Source organism: Eulemur rufifrons, chromosome 1 (assembly GCF_041146395.1).
Source record: "Eulemur rufifrons isolate Redbay chromosome 1, OSU_ERuf_1, whole genome shotgun sequence".
Lineage (NCBI taxonomy): Eukaryota > Metazoa > Chordata > Mammalia > Primates > Lemuridae > Eulemur > Eulemur rufifrons.
The window spans coordinates 26,431,538-26,446,205 of record NC_090983.1 but is presented as its reverse complement, the minus strand read 5'-3'; positions in this window follow the sequence as shown (position 1 = coordinate 26,446,205).

Sequence of the window (14,668 nt, the reverse complement as noted above, 5' to 3'; positions counted from 1 at the left end):
CCAAAGCAACAATATCTTCCCTGTTGGTTTTACCTTTATTTGTTAGTTTAACTCTACAGATCTTCACTTGTCAGTGGCTTTACCAACCTCACTTTCATTGACATCGTAAAATGTTATACCTTTTGCAAGATCTGTAATTTCTGTTTGCAATAGAATTGAATGTATTTGTATTGTACAGTACATATTTGCCACCATGGGAGCAGGAGAGAAGATTATTAAGAAGTGATGTTGGAATGGGGACTAATTTGTAAATGTTCCCATCATTAATAAATACTTTCACATACTAAGACTTTTGCTTCCCTTTACATTCTTACTATAATGGAGGAAAGTTTGAACAAGAGTGTGAGAGAGGTGGAGGGCAGTAAATGAGACTGCCTGAGAGGCATGGATTGAATTTGGAAGAACATGTCTGTGACCACTTGAGAGCTGTTTCATGATTGAGGAAAAAAAAAAAAATGGCAGCTTCCACAGGCTTCTCGTATCCTGAACAAAATATTCTCGGAACACACATCTCTCTTTGTTTTCATTCTGTGCTCTCTTTCTGCTCATAATTTGGCTTCCCACTTGTTCTGCCCACAGGGGGAAAATGTGCTGGTTACAACCACAGGAGCCTGATCACTGTGGCCATGCTAGCTGTTATTGTCAATTACTACAAAGACATTTAGTTATGTGTATGTTCCTTGTCAGCTTAATTAGCATAGGTATGACTCCCTGGATGTGGTTGATTTTGAGACACTAACATGTTGAGGGTTCTGGGCACGATGGGCTTAAAAACAATGGTCTTAGTGAATTAACCAAGAGCTCTTGGCAGGTAGCCTTCTGGTCTTCTTCAGAAAACATCCCAATCTTGCCATTAACTTTTCAGAATTCTGTGGGTATGTTATAGTTTAATAAAACATTTATTTTTAAATATAATACCAAAGCAACCCTGAGTGTTGTATCTTGCATTGCAGTGGATCATACAAAATAAGCAAGGGGGGGCTGCCTGGGGAGCCCCCAGCAAGCACTGGGATAAGCCTCTCTGACTGACCCCAATTGGCTGATTTTCCCCATCATTGTGGGTGATGGGCATGTGGCTGAGGAGACAATTTGCTTCCTCCCTCTAACAAGTGGTCTATTGCTTAACAAAAATTCACTTACCATAATGACAAAGGTAAGGAATTCAAGAATTCAGCCAAAGTTCACTGTCAAGAATGTCCTGCCCAGACTTAGAAAGTTGATCATTTAATGCCATTATGACCTGTGTTACATGATTCCTATGGAGATTGATATCAGTAAGTCACTTTTCTAGCTTGAGCTACTAGCACTTAAAAGTGTCAATATCCTCTAAAGAAGAACAAAACCATTTAAATTCAAGCAGTCATTCAACATGTATTACGTAAAGCATTCAGTCTTTAACATATATTATACAAAGCACTTAGGTTGAAAATAAAAATGGTAAACACAGACATTACCAATATCAATGTCTGAGATAGCAGAAATATGTCTCAGAAGTTAGAAAAGACATTCAAAGTGTCTAGTCCAGCCTTCATCAGCTCCACTGATTCCCTTTGCACTATTACTTTTAGCAGATGCCCAGTTCCTCCAAAGGTGGGGAACCCCCAGCAAGCACTGAAATAAGCCGCCATGACTGAACCCAATTGGCTGATTTTCCCCATCTAAGAATAGCATCACAAGCTATTCAACGGTTTCTGGACAAAGATTTTGGGAAGGAGACCAGTGGGAAATGAGAAAAGTTTTTTTTTTAAATAATAAAAAGAATTACTTAGCTGTATAATGATAGAAATAAATGTCCAGACAATTGTGATGTTAGTGATAAATTAAGCTGCTAATGTTTTAGGGATTGTTCTCGTTTGTGCTATGTGAGGCACCGTTTTTAAGACTGTGCTATGTTTCATCCTGAGCATTTTTTGTTGTGACATGTTGAATACAACACTGTGTTACTATTAATACATTAAATATCACTGCCAATGTTTTATCAGAATATTATCATTTTTCTTTCAACAGTGCCATTTCCAATGGATTTGGTATGTGGTTAATGGGATTTAACAGCAGAATGCATCTCAGATTTTGTAATGGAAATCAATGGGAGGATAAGATTGATTTGATAGAAAGTCTCTGTCCTGCAAACTTTGCTGACAATGACCATTCCTTTAAGTGAAGGATACCTATTCTACAAGTGCCCAATGATGAGTTTTTAGGTATATGATAGATCTGGGTAGTTTGGAAGATTAATAATGTCAGAAGCAGTTTTTGCTGACTGGTAGCTCATTTAAATTCCACTGGATTTTCTTGACCACAAAGATGCTTATTTGAATGGTTAGAATAGTCAGCTGAGTCATAGTTTTTAATACTGGTTACTGTGCTTCTCAGGAATAAGCTAGTCAAAGGCTTTAAGACTGGTCATTTGTGTGGTCTAAATGGGAGAAAAAATGCTTTTGTGCCCACCTCAGAATGCTTCACCATTCTCTCCCAACTCTTATCTCTTCCTACTGCTTTCCAGTGCTCAAAGATTGTTCTGAGCAAATGTGGTCATGTTTATAGAGTCATTTCATTGTGGCTTCTCCCAAGCTAGGCATCATGGGTGGCATGCACTTGGCCTGCTTTTGTCGTTTGGGAAGCTAGAGCAATCCCATTCGATGAAGGCCAAAAGGCAATACAACTCAGAGAGGCTGACTCCCTTACCCAATTTGTCCAAATGTGAAATTCCTCCTAGCTCTCTCTGCCACAAATTAAGCTACTCTTTGCTTTTCTGTAATATTGATTTTCAGTCTTTGAGGAATGTGTTAAATCGGTCCCTTTTGTTTGGTCCTTTCTACATGTCCCTGTGCATTATTGTCTTTTGAGATTATAAATTCCTAGGGAACATTTGGCTGATCACCCTAGAGAATCTATTATCTGCTATGGCTCACATAAACTATTATTTGTAAAAATTTATTAAAGAACATACAACATATTTTAATAAAATTTAAAAATATTACTCTATCTCCAGTATTATTTGTGCTGTATTCTGTCAAGTTGGCCCAAACAGGAGGAAATGGTATTAGCTCAAATGATGTCAAATGTGCTTGAAAGAAAATAGTTCTGTGGCTTCTAGCAAAAATCTCCATAATTAAAATTACCAAAATCTACACAAAGTATTTGAGATACATTGTCAAAGAACACACTTTATAGAGTGATTGGGAGATAAAATTGTTTTTAGAAACTAAGGTACTTCCCAGTGTATTAGGAGACATTGGTACATTTGTTAATTTTAAGAGAGACTGTAATCTTGAATATTGTAATATTTCACAAGGTAATGCAACAATAGACTTTTCTGTGAACTAGTAACAGCATCAGCAAAAGGAAAGCTAGACAATAAGAATTGGTTAAAAACAAGTTTTTTCCACATTGTCCTGGGGTAAAGGATGTCCTAAGTGACCTTTAAGATCACTTAGGCTGGAAATAGATCTATTTTAGTAGCTTTAAAGTAAGTATTTGGCAACCTTGAATTTCTCCTTTCTGATTTGTCTTTACCATAGCAACCTTTTGATCTATGATTTCATCTTCTGAATGAACTGACCTATAGGGGATTGCCCTTTATAAACATGTAGTATTAATTTTCATATATTTACATATATTGTTTATTTCTTCTACTTGCAAAGAAGTATGAATAAATACAATAAAACACAAGAACTATGATACAAAAAACTGTTAGTATTAAATAAAAGACAGAATTTAAGTACCAAAGGATAAGGGAAGAAGAAATATAACAGGTAACCATTGTCATTCTAGCTGTGTCTCCCATTAAACACTGATTAAGCCATGTCGTTCTTTATACATTAGTTCCTTGTAAATTTGTTTATTGTGAATTGATGCCCCTAGAGCACAGAATTTCACTTGGTTATGGTTATTCACTGGAAAATTCTTCCAATCTTGTTATATGTTTAAAAATGTCTACAATAAACTGTTGAAAAAAAAATGTAACCTTAAAGTTTCAGAGAAAGGAGGAGGGGGAGGATGCCGAGGAGGTGGAGGAGGGAGAGGGGGAGGATAACAAAGCAAGACTAGTTTTGAGTGAGGGCCTATGTGTCTGTGTGCATGCACACGGGCCTTTTTTTTTTTTTTTTTTTTTTTTTTTATCATTTTGGTACTCCTTCTATAGGTGTTTGACTGAAGCTAGTTTAGAGTAATTTGTCGAATGCTCACTAAGCTCCAAGTGCTGTACTAAATGCTCTTACATGGATTCTCCCATTTAATCCTCCAAACGCCACCAAGGAATAGATATTATTGGCATCATCCCTATTTTGTTAAAAGGTTAAGTAAATTGCTCAAGATTACAAAGCACAAAAGTAGTAGAGTCTGGATTTAAACTGGAGGAGCCTGGATTTCAAATTTCAGAGTCCTAACTTTTTTGCTAAAACTAACAATAAGAGTAAAAGCAAGCCCTTCAGAGCATGTCCATTTTGTCACTCCTTTTCTGCATCCCCCAGAACCTGGCACCATGCTTAACACAGAATGGATACTTAATAAAATGGCTATTACATGATTATATGTCATAGAAAGAAGTAACAGGACTCATTTGGTTACATTTTTCTCTATGTTCTCTATCCTTCCGGTGTAACTTCTATCCATTGATCCATCCATCCACCCATTAATGCAATTCAATAGTCTGTGATGACGCATGAAGAATGGAATGGTTGTCACAGATTAGGAAGATATCAGCAAAAACTGTATATATTTAAAACATGTACATTGTAACCAATATTCAAATAAATATTACTTTATTTTGCTTCTTAATGTAGACCTACCTTTCAACATTTGCTATCTCAACATTTTCTATAATTGCAGTTACTATATAACACATTCCCAGTCTCCATGTGTGTCTGAATTTTGCCCACCTTTGTATAGATTTAGCTAACTTTTTCTCATAGTGTTTGCAGGACAAAACTGATTAGGGAAATTTCTAGCTCTTCAGAGTAAGGAGAGACTCTAGAGACTAGCACATGAATCACAGACTCAAATGCTTGTAGACCAGACAGGTAACCTAAACGAGTGAGATGGGCCAGGTCAGAATGGTGGATAAATGGAGAGGATACATCCCATGTAAAGGAGGCAGTAACTCCTCAACTCAAGCCGTCTGTGACTGTGAAGGAATACAGATCCCCCATTTGCTGCTAAAGATCTTATGATTATTCAAGGAAAGCTAGAAAATTGGATTTTTATATGAAGTCTCCTGATTTTTTAATTTTGCTGAAGAATCCAATTTGCTCTATACACACACACACACACACACACACACACACACAAATATATTGCATTAAGAAAAAACTACACAATCTCAGACCAAATTTGACCAGTATGCCACCAGTACGTGTCCTCAGTGTGAGTAACTTACTGCTTCCTGAAAGTGTGATTGGTGAACAAATCGATTTTTTACCAGGAATTATTCCACCAGCTATGGCTTAAGCATTCAAGTGAGCAGGAACCCTTGCTTGCCCCCACCTGAAGCAGTCTATTCCTTTTGCAAGTAGTTCTTAATCATTTCTTTCTAAGATTGAGGTGAAGTTCACATGGACTCTAACTTCCTCATATTGGGCATGTTTTGTCTTGTATAGCACGCCCCCAGTATATCTCTTTCTCCTTTCATATATTAGCCCTTAAAAGAATATAAAGGCAAAGGCAATTATGAAATATTCCCTAAGTCCTCTCTTCCTTAGAGCAAACATCCCCAGTTCTTCCAAATAATTCTCTATAAAATTTGGGTTCAAGTCCTCTAGTGTTTTGGTTTGTTGCATATGCCTAACTCAATATCTGTAAGAGTTTTTCCAACATTGTCTTCTAGAATTCTTATAGTGCTTTAGGTTTAAGGCACTGTTATACATCATGAATTAATTTTTGTGAATGACGAGAGGTGCAGTTACTGTTTCAGTCTTCTACATGTGGCTATCCAGTTTTCCCAGCACCATTTATTGAATAAGGATTCTTTTCCTGAGTGTATGTTTTTGTCTGCTTTGTCAAATATCAGATGGCAGTATGAGGATGGTTTTATATATGGGTTCTCTGTTCTGGTCTATTGGTGTATGTCTCTGTTCTTGTCCCAGTACCATGCTGTTTTGATGACTATATCCTTGTAATACAGCTTGAAGTCTGGTAAAGTGATGGCTCCTGATTTGTTCCTTTTGCTTGAGGTTGCTTTGCCTATTCAGGTTCCGTACGAAATGTAGAATTATTTTTTCTAGATCTGAATAAAAATGACATTGTATTTTAATGGGTATTGCATTGAATCTGTAAATCACTTTGTATATTATAGACATTTTAATAACATTGATTCTGCTGATCCATGAGCATGATATGTTTTTCCATTTGTTTACATCCTCTGCAATTTCTTTCCTCAGTGTTTCGTAGTTCTCCTTGTATAGGTCTTTAACCCCCTTGGTTAAATATATTCCTAGGTATTTTATTTTCTTTGTTGCTATTGTGAAAGGTATTGAGTCTTTGATTTTATTCTCAGCATGACTGTTGTTTATGTATAGCAATGCTACTGATTTGTGTACATTGATTTTGTTACCTGAGACTTTACTGAATTTATTTATCAATTCCAGGAGTCTCTTTGCAGAATCTTTGGGGTTTTCTAGATATAAGATCATATCATCAGCAATGAGCAATAGTTTGACCTCTTCTTTTCCCATTTGGATACACTTGATTTCCTTCTCTTGCCTGATTGCTCTAGCTAGGACTTCCAGCACTATGTTGAATAGAAGAGATGACAGTGGGCTAACTTGTCTGGTTCCAGTTCTAAGTGGGAATGCTTTCTATTTTTTGCCATTCAGTATTATGTTGGCTGTGGGTTTGTCATATATGGCTTTTATGATTTTGAGATATGTTCCATCTATGCCTATTTTCTTAAGAATTCTTATCATAAAAGGGTGCTGAATTTTGTCAAATGCTTTTTGTGTTTGTGTATGCTTGTTTTTCAATGGCTACTGTGAGGAATTCTGACTAGAATGGGATCTGTTATTCCAAGTGTGGTCCAATCAGGGCAGAGGCAGAATTGGATTATATTTTTCTTCGTTCCCAACACTTTATTTCTGTTAAGACAACCTAAAGCTAATTGTTTTGTAAGTGCATCTCATGGTTAACTTACATTAAACTTACAATCAACTAAAAACCTATAGGTCATTTATCACATGCACTAATGTATAATAAAAACAGACCTCCCTCGTTCTTTCTTTGTTATTTTGTCCCAAGACAAGACTTTTATTTACACTTCTTAAACTTCATTTTTTAAAATTCAGCTCAAGTTTCCTTTCTGTCAAAATCTTTTCAAATTTATGGTCTAACACATTTGTTACCTTTCTCATTTCCATGTCACCTACAAATTGGATAGGCCTAATGATAATAGCTAACATGTATGAAGCTTGCTACCTGCCAGGCACTGTTCTGAATGTTGTACATGTATTAGTTTATGCTCACAACAACATTCTGAATTAGCTACGAATTATATATCTATTACACATATACAAAAAAGCTTAGGCACAGAGAGGTTAAGTAACTGACCCTGGGCCACAGCTCCTAGGTGATAATGCCAAGTGAGCTGATTCCAAAGCCTGAATGCTTAGCCACTACCCTGTGCTTTGCTTTATCAAATCTCAGAGGACAATGTCTATAGACAAAACTAGAACGATGAACCCTTTTAAAGACTTCCTTCAAAGTTGAGCTCCAACAAAGTACATTTAAGAGGACCTATAAAGCCAATGTGTGTTTATCATAGATCTCTTATCATCTTGTCCATGAAGATTCCATGAAAGGTTTCAATGGATATTTTGCTTAGATATATTGTGTCCACAATCCCTTTGCCTCTGGCTGGGTCACCTCTTAAATAAGGCCATTGTGCTATATGTCCTGACTCCAACTTAGGGCACAGATGCTGGTTCCTGGAAATTGTGGCTTTCCTTTCGAGGTCCATACATACTATCAGTTTAATAATTAATTCTAGAATTTTGCTAAGAAATGATGTCAATAATCAAAGTATAGTCTGACCCAAGAGGGGATTCTGATTAACTCCAAATAGATTGTTATAAGGATACCCATAGTACTAAGAAAATAGGATCTTGGCCACGGGCTTATCTTTCAGGTACCCTTAGCATTGCTCTTTAATTTTTAGATAACATATCTTTCTCTATTCTAATGCATTCTAGACAAGTCTACACCATTTGTTTATAATTGTACTCAGTTTTGTGTCTTTCCATCCAACTTTTACACATTCTTTTGGAAACTGAGTTTGTTGAAGATACCCCCCAAGATAGGATAGAATCTTTAGGTTCCTTACATCGTCCTCAGTAGGGTTATTCCCCTACATGTTGTCAGAATTTCAGTTTTGAAAACTTCTTATCCTTCTCAGGTCAGCTTCTCTTTCAGTGATATATTCCTTGCTATTCCAAGTGTGGGCCTCAGACAAGTAACATTGACAACACATGAGAGTTCATTAGAGGTGCAGAATGGCAGGCACCACTCAGACCTACTAAACTGCAATATGCATTTTAACAAAATCCCCAGGTGATTTGTGTGCACAGTAAAGTTAGAGAAGCAAGCTGGGCACAGTGGCATGCACCTGTAGCCCCAGCTACTTGGGAGACTGAGGTAGGAGGATCCCAGTTCAAGGCTAGCCCAGGCAACATAGCGAGATCCTGTCTCAAAACAAATAAATAAACTTAGAGAAGCACTGTTATAGGCCATGGGCTGTAAGCCATCTTTTTCTAAAGTTGTAAATGGCTTCTGAAGGTCTAGAGCTGAGTCCTTCTGGCCGCACCCACCCACCTGACTGCTATTTACTCTGAGGTAATAGAGTTGTTTCCTGTGGTGTTACTTCCACACCATCTGATGGTGCTTTCTAACAATTAGATTTTGAGAAACTGCCATTCCCCTTTCCACTTACTCTAACTTCTAAGAGAAGTCTGCTTTGTTCCAACTTTCCTTCATTCCCAAGACATAGAAACTGAAATATCTCCCTCTTAATTATCCTTGACATCTGATAGACTACTATATATTCAAAGCTACTTTTGTAGCTGCTATTTTATTTGGTCCTCACGACAGCTCCACAATGTTGCTAGCATTAAAATGCTAAGAGTTTAGATTATTATTCCCATTTGTCCGATAAAACAGGTTAGGCTCAGAGGTTAAAGCAACTTGTGCAAAACTGTACAGCAAGTAGTGGCAAAGTGAGTGCCATGTATTCTTTCCATTGTACAATTTTATCCCCAATGTGTTACTTCAAATCTGTGACAAGCATTGGAGGGAGAGTTACCCATTATATGGCCACACATTAAGCACAAGAATTTTCTCCCTGGTGGAAAATGCTCTTGGTTATCCCCCCACCCACTTGTTCCCCTTGCTACGAGCATCCTAATGCTTTGTTTATAATATATTCAGCTAAATACATACTTGCCCAGCCTCTCTTATAGTTGGGGGTGCCAGAGGTATGGTTCTGGCTAATAAGATGTAAAAAGAGGTCTTCTGAGATGTATTAGTTTGTCATGACAAAGTGCCACAACCTGGGTGGCTTAAACATAGTTCTGGAGGCTAGCAGTCTGAAACCAAGGAGTTCGTAAAATTGGTTCCTTCTGAGGGCAGTGAGGAAAAGATCTGTTCCAAGCCTTTCTGCTTGGCTTATAGATGGACATGTCCCATTCTCATAGTGTTCTTCCAGTATGCATGTCCCTATGTCCAATTTCCCCTTTTTTATAAGGACACTAGTCATGTTGGGTTAAGGTCCACCTTAACAATCCCATTTTAACTTGATTATCTCTGGAAAGACCTATCTCCAAATAAATTCAGATTTGGAACTACTGGGGATTGGGATGCCAACATATCTTTTTTGGAGAGGGACACAATTCAACCCATATCAAGAGGGCAGTGTGGGTGGCTGGGAAAGCTTTTGCTTTCCTTGTAAAGCGGACAGTCTGGTCCTTCCCCTGCTCTGCCTTACTGCCTCAGGAGTTGGAGCTACCCAGCCAAATTGTGACTCTGAGAGAAAGACCAAGAGAATCAAGGCTTTGAACCAGCATCAGGAACTGCCTGACTCTGGATATCTTGCTATGTGAGAAAAATAAACTTCCATGCTAATGGTCATTGTAGTTGGGTTTTCTGTTACTTATAGAAAAACACATTCCTAATCCATTACCACTCTCAAAAAACTGGCTTTGTATAATTTTATCAAATAATACCAATTAATCCAGAGCAACAGTTTTTATCAGGCTATGTTTCTAAATGATTTAGATTGAGAATGGCGTTGAGTTAATTGAATAACGAAACTACTGTACCTTTCCAGACATTTTGAAAACAATGTCTAAGAACAATATGTATGTTGGAGGCTGTCCACCAACTGCCATCAAACTCCCTTTTGTTGCTAGTTCTTGAAGATGACTGGTGTCTTCCAGCCCCCAGTGTTTTCTCGAGAAGCCAATATAAAAGATCCTGCTTGCTATTCTTAGCATTTATACTGACTGGTGTGAGAGAGAATGAGGTCGTGACTTTTTGCCCCCAACTGTGGAAATTTTAGCAAGTCCCTCTGTGTACTTTGACGGCTGGACATGAAATCAACTCCGCAGTTAAATTTTATAGTCTGAAACGTACCTCTGTTCCCTCTCTCATGCCAGGTCCTGTAATGATCTCTTTTTGAAGTTTTTTGGGAAGTCGAAGAAGTCTGACAACAGTGGCTACTGTGTCTCCACATATTGTGGGAGTGTGAAAGAAAGCACTGGGGACTGGGCAAGGTACCCTGCCAAGGAGCCAGGCGGGATGTCCTCTGAACAGGACAGGCACTAAGGTGGGGCAGGACGGGTGCACACTCTCAGTGCTGTGCGGGCACAGGCTCAGCGCCTGCAGGACCCGCAGCTGCGGGGGTGGGAGTGCTCCCCCTGGACACTTCTCTTACCTCTCCCTAGTCCTAGCCCTGCCTCCGAGTAAGAGTAATCTCTGATGGACACTATCACCCCCTTGCATTCATTTCAGTGGCTACATGCCTGCTTCTTGGTTCTAACCTGGAAGTTTTAATTAATTTTAGTTGAATAGCTATTCTTTTAACCATAATCCTCATAAGAACACATTCACAGAAGAAGAGAATTTTCTTTGCTTCGTACTCAGGCATCTAATATTTTATAATGATAACGCTAAATAATAATTGAGCACCTATGTTTGAGGCACTGTACTCAAATTGCATTGGTGTGTTACATATACAATGTGTATAACCCACTAAGAAATTCTGCCATCTAGACATTCATAGCTCACTTTATAGATGAGACCAAGAGAGATGAATTGCCAGCCCCTGGGCCCCACAGAGAGGGCCACTCTCTAACAAGAGTCCGTCTCACTCCAGGCCTGCACTCCCTGCATCCTGCTTTCAAAACCCCTGCTTTCAGAGCTTTTCTTGTATTAACTTTCTCAATCACAGCAAATTCTACCTCTTTATCTCCTGGTCACATTTTTCTTACTTGACTAAAAAATTTTATTATTGCTTTGCTTTTGTGGGTTTTTTTTTTTTCCTCTTTTCCACTCTAAGAAAAAAAAAGAAAAGAAAAATCATTGAGTTGGAGAGTAGATCAGTATGTCAAGTTTCCTCAAAACATTCTTTAAAACCATTCTCTGACTTAAATGTCTAGAGGGCAGAGCTAAATGGGGCCACCAGGTAAGAAAGCAGGACGGCTCCATACACTTAGGGGCGGTGAGCAGGGAGAAAATGGAAACGAAAAATCTTATTAGGTTTTGTAGGTCAGGGAAATCCTTTCTAGCCTGGATTTTTAAACCTTCTGAATTTTAATTGAGAGTATTTCTCCAGGGTATTGACTTTAACATGACTGTGCACTCTCAAAAAAATATTCCCTATCCATATTAGAGAAATATTACAAATTCCAGGAAGACAAGATTGCATTAGAAGGAAGAATCTGATGATGTGCCCTTTCTGCTTCGGACAGTAAGCGTGAAATTGCTGGCAACCACAAAAGCCACCAGACTTCCACTGAGCATCTCTGCTGGGAAAACATAGTGCTCGAGGGTGTGATACATGACTCCATCTCCCACCTAGAAATCACCATTAATTCTCAAAAGAAATGAGCAATACCTCCTCTCAAGATTTATGATCCTCCACACCAGAAAATGTCCCCAGATTAGACAGTAAAAGATTGGTTTTAATGTATCTGGGGGCTATTGTTAGAAAGGTGTGAAAGTTAATGAACAAAACTTGAAGTCATCCTGATTTCCAGTTTTGGTCTCGAATAGAAAATAATGCTTGTTCTTTGTACGCTATACACACACATACTCCAAAAGATAGAAATTCTCAATTGCTCCCTTAAAACAAATGCAAAATCAAGTGCTAGCTAAGTGTTACACTCATCTTTTTTAAAATTCATGTGCACATCTTTGACCAAACTAGAAATCATTCTATTCTCTCCTTTCTGCATGTAAACTTTCCACTGCAGCTATAACTGTCATTATTAGTAATAGTGAGGATTATAATAACACACTGGTTTAAACAGTGATTTCTGTCTTTCTAGCTCAGCTCGTAATATATTTTTACATTGTATCTCCTCACCTTCATTGTGTTTCTATAAAGCAGGTTACTCATGATTTTTGATTTATAGATGTAAAATAAAAATCAGGACACTGAAAGTCAAGATGATGTGAGCTCAAACAGTTGTGAAAAATTGGTCCTTTAACCCACTCCCTATCTCGGAATTAATTAGCTTTCCTTAAAGACAGAAAATGGAGTGTAACAATACATGAGAAAGAACTTTCAGTTGAAAGAGTGATTCAGCATCAGAACACATTTCCAAATTAGGGATCTTCTTTTCCAAATGCCCTTATGCATAGTACAGAAGACTGGGTATTTTAGATGATTTCAAAGCTGACCCACATGGGTCAGGGCAATTAGGGGACAACCTTTTAAGGACTCTGAATGGAATTCTGGTGATGCTATGACTAGGTGACCGCGCCTTCCTTGCCTCCCCCATCTCTTACTCATCTCCCAGCCCTCTTCTTAAGGAGAACCCCTTTAGCCCCTCCTTGGAAACATCCTTTCCTACAGTACTGCAGAGTCTTTGCTGCAACTCTGCTGCAATGTCCCTGCATGACACTGTGCTCCCTGCGGTGGGGTTAGGGCTGTTTCCCTTCCACGGGACTCCAAGCTAGAGGTTGGTCTCAGCTCTAATGAAAGATGCACGGTATGTCCATTCCTCTGCCAGCTGTCCCGATCCGCCGCTGAAGGTAGGGGTGTTCCGTCTCTCCAGGTTGCTGTTTGATTCATAGGAGCCAAGCCTCTCCCCACATCCCACTCTGGTCTGTTCTACAATTCTCAGGGGTCTTTGCAGTCATAGGAGGCTCAGAGACAACCGTATATGGGCATGGCCATGATCTCCACTGTCAGCATTTAAATTCCAGGATGATTCAGCTCAGCCATGAAATGAGAAGGTGGATGCGGGTAGAGGGAGGGAAGCCATCCACTGTCTGCAACCTGAGAGACTGGTAACCTCCCCGCTCGGGCGGGGCAGGGTAGAAGTGGCTACTCCCTAACCACCCCACCTCCTGTCACCAAGGTCCATCAAATGCTTTTTAATGTCTATTTAGTCCATTTGTTTCTTGCCACTACCTTATACAAGGGTCTCATTATTTCTCGTATGGATTGCTGAACTTGAGTTGTGGTGCAGGCACTGAGGGAGGAAAAGCAGGAGTTTCAGCTTTTGTTGGGATATTGGTTATGTATTTGCTGCATGACAAATTACCCCCAAACTTAGTGGCCCAAAATAACAATAAACATTTATTATTTCACAGTTCCCGTGGGGTAGGTCTCGAGAGTGGCGTAGCTCGATGGTTCTGGTTCATGGTCCTGATGAGATGACAGTCAGGGTGTTGGCTGAGGCTGCAGTTATCCGAAGCCTGACTGGGGCTGGAGATCTGCTGCTTTCAGCTTAGCTTGATCACATGCCTGGCAAGTTGGTGCTGGTTGTTGGCAGAAGGCGTCTACCGTGCCACACGGTCCTCTCCGTAGCACTGTTAAGGTTCCTCATGACAGAGCAGCAGGCTTCCCTAGAGCAAATGGTGCAAGAGAGAGAAAGAAGCCACAATGTCTTTTATGACCCAGCCTTGGGAAACATGCTTTGTCATTTCTGCAATGTTCTTTCATTCTACAATGATCAGCAGTGGGGGGAAAGGTACACAAGGGCATGAAGACCAAGAGGCAGGGGTCATGGGCTGTCATCTTGGGGACTGGCTACCACAGCTGGGAACAATGAAAATTCATTTTGGGATGTTGGAATATTCAGTTCTGAGTATAAAGGAGTTAAATAGCATCAAGGTAGAGATGGACAGTGGAGAGCTGGGTGTGTGGACTGTGGTTCAGAAGATACTAATTGGGAGTGATAAGCACAAGGATGGCAGCTGAAGGCATGGGAGTGAATATGATCACCCAGGAAGAGTGAAAAGAACATGAAGGACTGAATCACCAATAGCTGAGGATGGACAGAGAAAGAAGGAGCTGTGCAGAAGACTGAGACACATAGAGAAGTGGAGGGAAAGCCAAGATACAGCAATATCATCGAAAGGTAGGAAAATTTCTAAGTTCCCACTGAACTCTAAAATTCTATGATCCCAGTTCACAGCTGTAATGATAATGGGTTTTGCTAAGGGACTGATACAA